At 41.5% G+C, this 13,671-nt stretch overlaps 1 protein-coding gene across 1 annotated transcript in view; it reads left to right on the top strand.

The window, feature by feature from the left end:
* Nucleotides 1–13,671, top strand: part of mcc (MCC regulator of WNT signaling pathway) — a 570,331-nt gene that overhangs the window by 112,952 nt on the left and 443,708 nt on the right. The gene's annotated exons all lie outside the window — the stretch shown is intronic.

Below are 13,671 nucleotides of genomic sequence, written 5' to 3'. Positions count from 1 at the left end.
GAAGTGGCTGGTGCTGGATAATTGAAATTTGCTATAAATGATAAAAAGGCAGCATCATCGGCTAATAATGTATAGTCTGAATTATGTAACATTAAGAGATTATTCAGATATTTGGTGATCTTTCCAAACAAAACAGAGAAATTTCCATTTGAGAGAAAGTACACTGTGTTAGCTATTTATTTAATGTGCCTTTTGTAGTAGTTGTGATAAATATGGCATATTTATTAGCCTTATATGAAGTAAAAAAACAGAGGGAGACCTTTCAAGAAGTATGAAATTTTGCCTTTCAGTCTTCCGTAAATCTGTGTAGTGTTGCTATGTGCAGCCTTTTATCTACAGTGCTATATAAACAGATTTTTTAAATTATGGATTTATGACATAAAATGAAATTATGTGAAGATATTGCTGCCTAAGTTATGAGGATGTTATTCATTTAGTAAACCCAGATTATTGGGTGATGGATTAATTAGAGACAGCTATACTGTCATCTGCTGCTAGAGTCTGTGGCTGTCATTTTCTGTTGGCAGGGTTGCAGGAAGGCTTTTTGGAAAAAGGTGGAATCCTAGTTAAGAAATGCTGATTAAGTGCTGTTACAATCTAATCTCTCGCCATGTGGTTTTTGTTTTGAAGTATAGTTAAGCAACACTACATATCACAGTAGCTTAAAAGATATATCCGCTAAGGAAGAAACTCTCCACCCTATGCCCACTCTTATGTCTGTAGTTAATATTCTTATTGTGGAAGAACTATTTCATTCGTTCATTGTGGGCTAATGAAGGTAAGGAAGAATTCATAGGCAGAACAAATTTACAATGAGGAGGAACCTCCATCCTTATCCAAACTCAAAGGGAGTTGCACTCCCTGTCCACCTGCCAAAAGGAGGTTGTAGTAGGAACAACTTTTGAGGTCCTTTACGTCAATCTGATTATTCTTTTTGTATAATCAAATACACCAGGAAACATTTTTATTTTTACTAAATTATTTTTTTGAGTCCTGAGTGAAATGTTTAATAAAAAAATTCTTCTTGGAACACTGGAACACCTTACATTTTCATGGAAAACTGAGCCCGCTTGACTAACAACTACACTGTGCTAGTGGACTCCTTGGTGGAAAGCCACCTCCAGACAGTGCAAATGTACAACCAAAACATGTAATATCTTTTGCAGGAATTATAAAGAGTGAGAGGCAGTATTGAAAGTTTGAGTAAGTATACAAAAAGATCTTTTTTTTCAACATGAACTATGAAATAGCTGGGTTGTTTAATAAACTTCATGGGAAATAAATCTGTTGTATTGCAGCAACTGGAAGATTCCTCTCTACCAGTTCATATTTTGCTTCCCTTTTTTCAGTTTTACCTCTTCTGTAGCAATCTTTAAGAAACACTGTAAATTACCTTTTAGTTCAACAAACTCTAGGCTGTACTCAAAAACCATGCTATTTGAAATAGCTAATTTTCACAAATAAATGGTTTTAAAAGTCATAAGTGGTTTCTGTGCTGCTTTACATTGTGTGGCTATTCAATAAAAGTGTGATATTATAATTAAGAATGCTGGTTTTCCCCCACACTCCAAAGACATAAAGTCTAGGCCAGTTGTCGAGTATAAAATGGCCCTCTAGGTACAGTGTGTGTGTGTGTGTGTAATTGTGTCTAGTGATCTGCTGATGCCTTAATCTGGGGTTGGTGTCTGTCTTGTGCCTGATGCTGTTAAAATAATCTTTTCCATCCCCAACATTGTCACTATATTGCAATAAGGCCTCTGTGAAGTTACTTCAGGTGGAATGACGAAGGGAGGTGAGGGCGGCAGAGCACCTGACTTAACAACTCGATTGGCAATTAGAACAATAAAACACTTTGACTTGCCTCAAGCACAGTTTAATGAGAACTGATGTATGGCCTCATCAGTGCAGTACAGTGTGCATCTGAGCAGGAGTCGTCTGGCGAATATCATATCTGGAGCAAACCTAACAGAGTTCGCACTGCGGGCGCGACCTCAATACTGACTTTGTAGAATTTGAAATCATCTCATACAAGAGATGAAGAAAGCTGAGCAGAATCCCAATGCACCTTTCGAATATATATATGTTGAATGTGTTGGCTTTTTTAGTTTTCCAATTATTTTTTTAACAGGCTGTGAGAATCATAATAGGGTAAGAACCTTTTCTTGTGTATGCAAGTCTTTTCATTAAAGTTAGCAAAATATTTAGTGGCATCAGGTAGAGGCCAGTGGTTCCTTGTATTGTAAAACCCATAATAGAATTACATGCAATGCCATTTTTCCAAGGATTTGTTCATGAAGCTTTGTACTTTGAGCCTTACATTTTTTGTGTATTTGTGCTACCTTTGTTATCTTGCTGAACTCCTGATATATGGTTCTGTAAGCTGCAACACCTGGTTTTAAAACTTTTCCTTGCCTGGTAATAAGGGGGTCATTGTTTTGCTGAATCACCTCTGATAATCAAGTTTTTTGTTTATTTTTTGCTCTGGGTAGTCATTAAGACTTAACTTTCTCACTTCTGCAATTTTAGCAGCCTCACAGTAAGGAGACCAGGGTACATATTCTGAGTCCTCCCTGTACGGCGTTTGCATGTTCTTCTCATGTCTGTAGACGTTTCTGCATAGGTGGACTGGCAATACTAAATTGGCCCTACTGTGTGCTTGGTGTGTGTGTGTTTGCTGTTCAGGGTTTGTTCCTGCTGGGATAGGCTCCTGCAACCCTGCTCAGTACTTCGGGGATTAGAAAATGACTGACTGTAATTTGAATGCATTGAAATGTACAGTAATTTATTTATGACAGACTTCTGGTAGCAATGATTTGATAGCTTTTCAAAGAAGACGTTAGCATAACATGATTGTATGTTTACTTTTTATCCGAAGACTGAATGTGTATTTAACTATTGGCTCTATACCTACTGCTTAGAGTGTAAGAAAGTAAAAGTTAAGCTATTTCTGGTATTTTGGTATCCATGCGTCACATTCAAGGTGCTCTTTGACTTTACATTCTGCAGTGTTGTAGTTATCAATATGATCATGAATGTGCTTAAATAAATAAATAGAAATTCTCTCCAGACATTATAAAGGTTTGGGGCAACCACCTGTATATTATATCCTGGCTGCAAAAGTTTGAAAATAATTGAAGATGTTCACAAGACTGAGTCCAAAACAGAACTGCCAGACTGGAGGTAAGATGGTGGTTTTAAAGGATCGGAGAGGAAGTGACATCATCGTGGCCAGAACGGAAGTGACATCATCCAAGGCGCCGGAACCAGAAGTGATGTCATCCAAGGTGCCAGAACATGGTGGGATTTCCTGGGAATGGTCTGCAAGGAACTGGGAAAGACAGTCAGTACACCCTGCTGCTCCCCTGGTCTGATATGGTATTATCATTACTCAGGCCCTTTAGCTATCTCCTATTCGCACTTGTGTGACACTGTGTTTATAAAAACACTAGAAGGTGGCGACTGATGATATTGGATGACTTCAACCCACAACATGTAGCACCCTGAGGATAAATAGTCCCAAATGGATTTCTAATTTAAATTTAAATGAGTATTTTCCAAATGCTCCACAGGGAAATCCAGTTCCAAAGAATATGTTGAATGTCCTGAATTCTCAGATTGTCCTCTGGGTGCTTTACCTGACTCAGGTGTGGGTCAGAAAGGGGTGCTTGTGTTGCCTATGCATTCCTGAGAGTTGGCAGCTGAAGTTGGTCACGTGATCCTGCTGGAAAATGGTTTTATAAACTAGAGGTTCCAAAGAACATAAGACCCAAAAGCTCCAAAAAAGCCCTTCCAATAATGCTGCCCATTCTGGGGGGGGACACCATCAAAATCCCCAGCTAGACACAAACAGGGACTTGTAGAATCTTTATAAAATAAAAGCTGGATTCTTCACAATGTAGTATTCCAATTACATAGAAGCTCCAATGAGCATAAAAGCAAAATAGAGCTGCCTGAGGCACAAGGCAATACAAAGGAAAAATGTACCAATACAGTGATCCAGAACCGTAGTCAAATATAGAGTGTGTAGGTCCAAAATCGCAATGATTTGAAAAAGCACAGAAAAATGCATACAAACTCACCAAACTCCCAGAGCACATTCACAATGAACTCTTAGGAACTATGGTAGACCCTCCAGCTTTACAGGACAGAGAGTATTTCCTGGCGGTAACTGGCAGGTGGTACCATCTTATGAGTGACTACCCAAAAACACATGGAATGTAACCAAGGCATAGTAGATAATAAGCAAAAGAAACATTAACATAAATAAGTAGTTCAAAAATGAACAAAAAGACACAAAACAAGGTTTTGAACCATAGCTAAGGGAGAAATCCTGGGACAAGAGAGTTGGCACCAGGCAGTACTATGCTGAAAGGTTGTGTGATGAGTGACAGAATCACCATTATGTGTGGTTGCACAGTCATATTGCCGTCAGCCTCAAGAGTTTCATAATTTATATGGCTTTTCATTCTACTCTTGCTTGACACCAATCCATATGTGGATTGTTATTGTCTCAATAAATTTTGACACCCATAGGCTGGAGTATTAGAATGTAACCCATAAAGCAGGGGTATTCAGCTATGGTCCTGGTGGTGTGCAATAGCTGCAGGTTTTCATTCCACCAGTTTGGAATTTGGAAGAAACGTCTAACAGATAATGAAATTTGGTATTCAATCATATGACATGTTAATGCTTTCATTCTTCCAAGAAAATAATTGTTTTCTGAGAACATTATCCGTATGATTTGTTCTACTTCACTCATTTATTTCAAAATATTTTATTAACACAGATGCCTCATGATACATACACACAGATATAAATGGGAGCACATTAGCCGAAGAGTGGTGGTTATTTTGTCATTTGCACCTCATTATTAACTGATGGCTGGTTAAGAAAACAGGCAACAATTAAAACCTAAATGCAGCTGTTTAAAGCTAAAATAGGCAGTTAAAGACTCTGAATCATAACAAACAAGTTAACTAAAAGTAAGTCTCAAAAAGCATTGCTTCATTAGTAAATAAACAGGTTCTAATTAAGAAACTGTTTAGAGAGAAACCTGCCGCCACTGAGGACCTCCACGACTGTAATTCAGTACCCCTGCCATACAGGGCACCATTTTGGCGAGTGTACTGTAAGGGCAGTTTGGCCAATCTATCTGTTCTCCAGGAAAGTTTTTAATATACAACCCAAACTGTTCCCCAACACAATTGCATGATAACCAGTGATTTGGGCCCAGTTAAGCTTTGTGGTTGAACACATGTTCATAAGGTATTATCAATGTACATACCACATGTGTCAAGGTCAATAGAGCCCTATACTGTACGTGGTGGTCTAGTGTTTAAATCTAATGATCATATAAATGTAAATATTTGCATCCTTGACACTGATGATCTCTTATGCACACTGAACCATTACTCCTGAGAACAATTGACACAGGACGCATATTCCTGCAATGTGAATGTGCAGTCTGTTATTGATTGCTTTTTGATGTCCAATAAAAAAAGTAAGAGAAAAGTGTGGAGGTCAGTGTGGAAAATTCATCACCGTCATTATTCTTCCTGTATTTTGCTTTTTCTTCTCTGTCTCAAAGAGCTCTGTATGGCACAGTATGTTGTAAACATACAAAGAACCACAGTAAACGTACAAAGGTTTATTTCTGTCAGTTCTTTTTGTTCAATTGGTCTCATATTATGGATTACTCAGAAAAATACCCTTTGCTTCCAATTTTATTTTATTTTTTTTTCTTTTAAGCCTTTATTGTGCAAAGAGCTTATTTATTATATCTATTAACTATTAATATATTTCATCATGGGCGGCACGGTGGCACAGTGGGTTTCCTCCGTTTTCCTCCCACAGTCCAAAGACATGCAGGTTAGGTACATTGGCGATTCTAAATTGTCCCTAGTGTGTGCTTGGTGTGTGTGTGGGTGTGTGTGTGTGTGTGTGTTCACCTTACAGTGGGCTGGCGCCCTGCCCAGGGTTTGTTTCCTGCCTTGCGCCCTGTGCTGGCTGGGATTGGCTCCAGCAGATCGCCATGGCCCTGTAGTTAGGATATAGCAGGTTGGATAATGGATGGATGGATTGATATTTCATCATATCATGCGCATAGCTGTCCTTTGAAAGATCTGTGAAATAAATAAGTTACTTCAATTTGAATAAAATTATGTTCATATACACCCCCCCACACCCCCCCTTATCTACTTTTTTTTCATTTGAAGGAAAGCAAAATAATTTAAGTCAGACCAGCTGTGAAAGTACTGGATTATGGTCACTTTAATGTAGACCATTGACCTTCCATAATTGCTCATCACAGTTTTTTACATTTATATTTTATATGCTTTCGTGCTTTTTCTCATAGTCTCTAGTAAAATGAAGCTATAAATGGTAAAAGAAGAGCACTTTACAAGAAAGAAAAGCCCTAAGCTTGCAGTTGTTTAAATCAAAGTGAAATAGCACCCATATTTGTGCCCAGTAGCTTATCCCAGACAAGAAGCAACATGCAATGATGGAATTAAAGTGTAACCAAGGGAAACATGTATAAACATGTGTGTGTGATTTTTATTAATATTATCTTCAAGAAGTGTCCTATCATGGATATACTTTTTATTTTAAGAATAAGAATAATTAGTGTCAGCCATTGACGATTTAAAGCCTCACAAGGTGATTTATTAATTATTAAATATCTTTTTTGGTCAGTTCTCAGAAAATCCTGCATCCTTTTATTTTTATCCTTATCCTTTACTATAATTGACTGCCACATTTACATCACTAAGTACTTTGTTGAATTTCAATGTACTGCAATATTAACATGTATGTTGCTTGTTTCATTTGTCCCACACTACACTTTTAGGAGGCAATAGGATTGTTTTGCTCATCTTATGTCATTAGTATTAGCAGCAAAAAACAAATATCAGTGCATAGTAGCCAGTGTGTTGTTCTATGATGCAGTCTCCTGTGGATGCAACTTGAGCTCAAAAGATACACAGTGCCCTGCGGTGGGCTGGCACTCTGCCCAGGGTTTGTTTCCTGCCTTGCGCCCTGTGTTGGCTTGGATTGGCTCCAGCAGACCCACCGTGACCCTGTAGTTAGGATATAGTGGGTTGGATAATGGATGGATTGATGCATACACAATGCCAGGACAAATTTATCAGGAAAGTTTGCTTCATCACAGGGAGAATACTGGACACACTAGAAGCTGTTGTAGAAAAAAAAATTGGATGCCAGCATACAAAATACCCTCCATTCTCTCCAGGAGGTGCTGTCTTGGAGCACTTTTAGACACAGGCTTTGGGTAGCACAAACACGCGTTGTGCAGTGCCCTGCTGTTACTCTAGTTAAAGCCAAAGTCAAATGAACATGGACACTCTGCTTCAGGATTGCACCATTGTTGAACAAGAACTGGAGGATGAATAGATAGATAGATAGATAGATAGATAGATAGATAGATAGATAGATAGATAGATAGATAGATAGATAGATAGATAGATAGATAGATAGATAGATAGACTTATATATATATATTGAACAATGCTGCACATTCTCTTTCTGACACACTAATAGCAAGGACTTTCATCAAATGAATCATTCTGCATAAGTGTGTCAAGAAATGGGAATTGGAATTGGGTGCAGTCCTGTTGGGTCCCGCATGCACCGCCAAGGGGTGCTGTGTTTGGGACTCCAGAGCCCGTGTGGGCAGCATATTCATCACACCCGGAAGTGCAGCCGGAACTCGGTGATCAAACACCTGGAGCATTTCCGGGTGTACTATAAAAGGAGCCAGCAACCACCACTCAGGGGCCAGAGTCGGGAAGAGGAGGACTAAGCTTGTGGTGGAGTGGTGGTGGAGAAAGAGAAAAGTGCTTGTGTGTGTATAGTTTCAGTGCTTGGGACTGTGTTGTGGCTGGAGGGATTACAGGGAAGACGTGCCCTCCAGCGGAAGAAAAATATAGGTCTTTTTATTTTATACGTGCCTCCCGTGTCAAGTCTGTGTTGGGTTGGGCACAGTATAGCGCCTTTCTTACACTGTTTGTCTGTCTGTCTACTCTTGAAAGTTTGCTGATATTCTAAGTCTGCACACGGTAGCTGTCATGAGCACAAACTGACACAGTCTTATGCTTGTTATTCCTGTAAATGTCAGTCATAGTATCTGACCAGGTGCAATGTATCTGTTATGGCCAGCAACCAGACTGGTGTAGCATGAGGTTGGTAGGTCAGTTTCCATCTGTGACTCCTTGTGTGGCCTTGAGCTAAATCACTTCACTTGTCAAACTGTAAAAAAATATTTCAATAATTACACCATATTCTAATATTGTAAATAACCTTGGAAAAAGCTGTTGGTCAACGATAATTTACAAATGACTGAACCTATGCAGTGGTTTTGTGTCATCAATGAAGAACTTAATTTAATGTAACAATTTCTACAGGCATTTTTAAAGTTATTTTCTAAAGTACAGTTCATACTTCAGTTTTTCAAAACCTGTTAATGCCAATTCATGTGCTCTCTGGTTGCACTTTATTTACATATGCATAACTGAGGATTATATCCAGTCATGTTTATGTGATCACTGTTCTGATTTATTAGAGCAGCTTTACTGTTTTGAATTCTGAAATCCTTATTGAACCATCATTAATGAGTATGCAGAATTGCTGGGCATCCTCAAAGTATACTGTATATTAAAATCCAAATGAATATCTGTTGTAAAGCAGTTGTTGTGTGAAGTGTGTTGGCATTACCGATGGGAGCCATCTTCACTTCCTTTGATAATTTATTAGAATTCTTTAATAAAAAGGGGTGATATTCTTGAGCAACTAAACCAGCCTACATTTATAGATTTCCTCAAACCAAATAAACAATTAAAAAGAAATGGTCTGGTATGGCACCAGCCTTTCGTGGCAGTGTTATAGGAGGAACCAACTTTTGGAGGAGAATACAGTCCATTGTAGAAGACAATCACACACAACCACATTTTTAATCATTTTTATGGAGGTTTCCTCATTTCATTTTTTCTTATTGACAGCTTCTTTTATGAATGCAGAAGCAGGCAGCTTCTTCCACTTTTGAGATATAACATTCATTGCACAATACTGTGAAATGAGTTTGACAATTTCTTGTGCTATAGAAGATTTATCCAGAAGTGTTGTGCAAAGATTTTGTTGCATTCACACTTCATTCACAAATGCATTTCGCCCTGTCCAATTTGTCAAATGATTTGTACAACTGTTTGAGAATATTAACATGAACAGGGCATGGATCTAAAATATTTGTTTTGGGCTACTTTGTAGTCTATATTTAGATTGAAGTAATATTCAACTGCTGTAGTATTTCCTAATATTTTAGTTCTAGAACTACTCTTTTCATGCCGTAATGTTTTTCTTTTATACAGTCACCAAAATCAGAGAAAATATAACCTAACAAGTGTATTACTTAGATTAGATATTATCGTCTTTTTTACTGTTACCATGATACGTAGATATTGTGAATTAAAAACATGGATAAAAGTAAAATGTTTCGGGCTCCTTGGAGAACCCTATTTAATGTCCAAGAATGGCATGGATAAATTAGTCGCAATAATTTAAGTGTTAAAGAGCTATAGATCACAATAAATTTTCCTCTACCTGAGAAGAGTCATATCCTTCTTGAGAGCAGGTTCCCGACTGAATGATGACTTTCTGTCTGGCTGGAGTATTTATAGAACTGGATGCAGAAGGGGTGGAGTTACTGTAGTTGAAAGTAAAAGCGACATTTGGGTTGCAGGCAGGAAGAGGCGGGTTCAGGAGAAGGAGAGAGCGAGAGAGAGAGAGGGGTTGGGATCATGCACTGATAGTGCATTGCTGCACCAACCACACGCTGAACCACCTGGATTGAGACCCAAGTGCAGTGGATGGCACCTCAGCACCACACTGGAACAGTGTGAGGTTTTTACAGTGGCTGGAGTGCCAATCCTGGCAATCCTGGGTGCCAATCCTGCCACCGACCTTTAAGTTTTCCCTGTAAATTGGAAGGAGTGGGACAAGGAGAAGGACAAAGGAAATTATGTCAGAGGTAGAATGGGCATCAATCTTTTATTCTGCAGAGGGAGTAAGAGAAGTTTCATTAATACACAGTGCCAATCCCTGGTTCAGCCAGTAACTACCATCACCAAAGCCCTTAAGTTGTTTCTCAATGACATGATCATGACAGATAGATAGATAGATAGATAGATAGATAGATAGATAGATAGATAGATAGATAGATAGATAGATAGATAGATAAACCTGGTAGTTAACCACCCATACAAATCAGATTGTGATTCAGACTATGAATGCCATGAATGTAATTACCTCGATCTACATGCTGTCAAATAAATGAACCACATGCTGTGGCGCAACGTAAAGAGGCTCCACTGCTGACATCTGAGGTTCGATTCCCCGAGAGGGGGTGCAGTGAGTGTGTACGCCTGATGAGCCCAGAATTAAGGCGAAACACGTGTCATGTACTCTTTGCATTATTTGACAGTAAACTATAGTTTTATATATATATATATATACAAAGTATATATGTATAGGTAAAGATATATATATATATCTTACAATATATATATATTGTAAAAGATGGCCCGGCCACAAACAGACACGACACCAGATGTCCACAACACACACGGTTTATTTGCAATTTCTGTTTACACAATCCAGTTCCACAAACTCACACAACTACTCAGTCCTTTCCTTCACTACTCTTTAGCCGCCTCCACTCCTCTCTCGCAAGCTCCATCTTCTCCCTCCCGACTCTGGCTGTTCGAATGGAGTGAGGCGGCCCCTTTCATCCCACCCTGGATGTGCTCCATGTGCTCAATGGTGGTCTTTCAACAGCACTTCCTGGTGTGACGGAAGTGCTGTCCTCCAGGGCTCAAGAACCATCCAGGCACTCCCGGTAATGGCCACGGACCCCCACAGAGTCGAGCTGTCCAGCTCCGTATCCGTGGTCCCTGATTTAATCCAGGGTGGCTGCCCTCATGCTCCTAGGGGAGATATTGCCCCACTCCCGGTCCTTCCCTGCTCCAGGCATCCCGGTGGGGCAAGGTCCCTGGCCCCTCCCCCAGCTGAAGCCTGTAGGGCAAAGCGGCCCGTCCCGTGAGGGCTGTCCTTTGACAGGTTGGGGCGCCGGCATATCACAGTTCTGCCCTGAAAAAGAGAAGTAAGACAAGGGTGGGGAGACGTGGCCACAACGCCATCCCATGGCGTCCTTCATAGTCGTGTATGGACAGCGTCTCCACCTGTGACCACGGTTTTGGCACTTAAAGCAGCAGCGGCTTCCCTCCATGTCCCTGTGTCCTCCAGACATGAAAACAGGATGGGTATCTCTGCTCCACCTCGTCCCCAGCCAGGCTTTGGGCTTCCCTCTGCACCCGCAGAGAGTGGCTCTCAACTGCAGGTAGGCACACAGGCCCACACTGCACCTTGTCAGGAGACCCAGTCCTCTGTTTCCTGATCCTCCTCTTTTCACTCTGAGGCGCAATGTCAGTCTGGGTTTCCTTATGGGATAAAGAGAGAACCCACGCTGTCTGCACCCCTGTGGACTTCAGTGAGGTTGCCATTGTCCTTTAGAGTGGTGCGCTTTGGCAACTGGCACTCACTAGCCGGCTCCTCGCACATACCTCCTCCGGATCCTTCCTCCATGGCATGATCAGCCACCCGCAATGTATCCACTGTAGGAGGCATGGCTACTCTGCGACCCGAACGATATGATACCGGCACCCCTTCGATCAGCACTCCTCTTTCATTTATGGTACAGGTCTCACTTAACTGTACCTCCGTGTTCGTCCGGCTGGAGAATCCAGCGTCGCACCTCCTCAACCACTCCTGTACCTCCATCAGGGGTGCATATGCTTTTTTTCCTCCTTTTTCCTCCATGGCCTCCCGGAGAATGCGGAAAATCTGTAAAAATGATCGGACGGGCTGAAAGACCTCCTCCAGCTCCCATACGGCCGCAAGCTCATTCATTAAATCAGCTGGCAGGGGACTCACGTTCTGCTTGCCCTTACCTGCCGGCTGTGAGAGGGGTGGAGGTTCACTGCCACTGCTTGCACGTTGCTAACAGCAGGAGGCCGGCACATATCCTCCACTCCCTTACCTGCCTCACGAGGTATATCCAGGCCGTTTCCTGCAGCCTGCTCCATCAGGCCACTCCCCATGGGATGGGACTCCAGGTGCTCCTTCATGAACTGATATTTTTCCGCAAAAGCAGGCTCCTGTCCTCCTCGGACTTCTTCCTGCTGTTGGGTCCGGGATTGGCGCCCTTCCGCCAGCCAAACGCCTCTGGATGGTCTCCCTCTTACGATGTAGGCACCCAGAAAAACGCGACTCACGCCCCATGGCAATCTCTACCTGGGTCTGGTACCTACTTCTGGAAACCCTTGTTCAGGAGGTAGTTTTCATGGCCTGGTCGCTTTTTCAGGCCTGCCGGTCCTTTCATCAGCAGCGGGTACCCTCGAGTTGCCTGCTGTCTTCAGGCCGTGCCTGGCTGACTTGCTTACGATTGGGGACATCGGTGTCTTCCTGGGCCTAGTGCGGCTAGCAAAGGGACTGAACTGCTTGCGCAAAACGTATATGTGTGTCGCAGGAGTGTGTGTACTTTGCGCCGTGCCGGAACCGTGTATTGTCTTGTGCTGCTGTGCCAGGCTACTCTACAAATTATTTTTGAACCAGGCAGAGGGTCCCATCTGGAATGCCATGTAAGCCCAGCCACAGACAGACATGACGCCAGATGTCCACAACACACACGGTTTATTTATTTACAAATGCCTTCCCCTTTTTCTACAAGCACAGAACAACACAAATCTCTTCTTCTTTCTCTTCTCTCTTTCCTCCTACAGTCTTCCAGACAAGCTTTGTCTTCTCCCACCCGACTACCGGAGTAGTGGCTGCTGGCTCCTTTTATATGGCACTCGGAAGTGCTTCAGGTGCTCGTTGTTCCACTTCTGGGTGTGGCGGAATAACTGCCCATATTGGCTCAGCAGCAGCTGCAGCACCCCTTGGCGGTGCCCACAAATACCTACAGAGGGGCTGCCATCTAGCACTTCGGGGAGGTAATGCTTTCGATACACGCCCTCTTGCGTTTCCTTCCTTCATGGAGTTAAGAGTAAAGTGAAATTCTTTCTTGCAAGTGCTAATGTGCTAATCAGCATGGCAGACTCTGCTACTTGCTATGAGTAGCAAATATAACAACCTTACATCAGAAGTTCTCTCCTTCTTACCTGAAATAATTATTTTATCTCAGAAACATATGTCTTCCTTACCTTAAAAAATGATAGAACATGTTTCTCATTAATAATCAAACACAGTAATGCTATAAGATATAATGTCCTGCTATGGATTAGCACCCTGCCTCAGGCTGTCAAGACAGACTCGAGCTCCCAAAACATTTTAATGAATAATGTGGAGTTAGCAATGCATGAATGGATGCCAGGGTAGCACGCCAAAACCTTGTAATGAACAATTTGGACTTTGAAATGGATGGGTGAATGGATTGGTGGAGCTTTAACCAAGAACACAACAATAAAACACTATACTTTACTGTGTGGTGGAGTTATGTACCAGCTGCCTGCAACTCACAGTCGGTGGGACCCAATAGGTAGTAATTGACTTTAATGAAGAGTCATGTTTAGTAAGCCAGGGTCACCCTTAAGCCTTGATTAA

Source organism: Polypterus senegalus, chromosome 7, assembly GCF_016835505.1.
Source record: "Polypterus senegalus isolate Bchr_013 chromosome 7, ASM1683550v1, whole genome shotgun sequence".
NCBI classification, from domain to species: domain Eukaryota; kingdom Metazoa; phylum Chordata; class Cladistia; order Polypteriformes; family Polypteridae; genus Polypterus; species Polypterus senegalus.
Note: the sequence above shows the minus strand (reverse complement) of the source record. Positions and strands in the feature narration are given on the sequence as shown.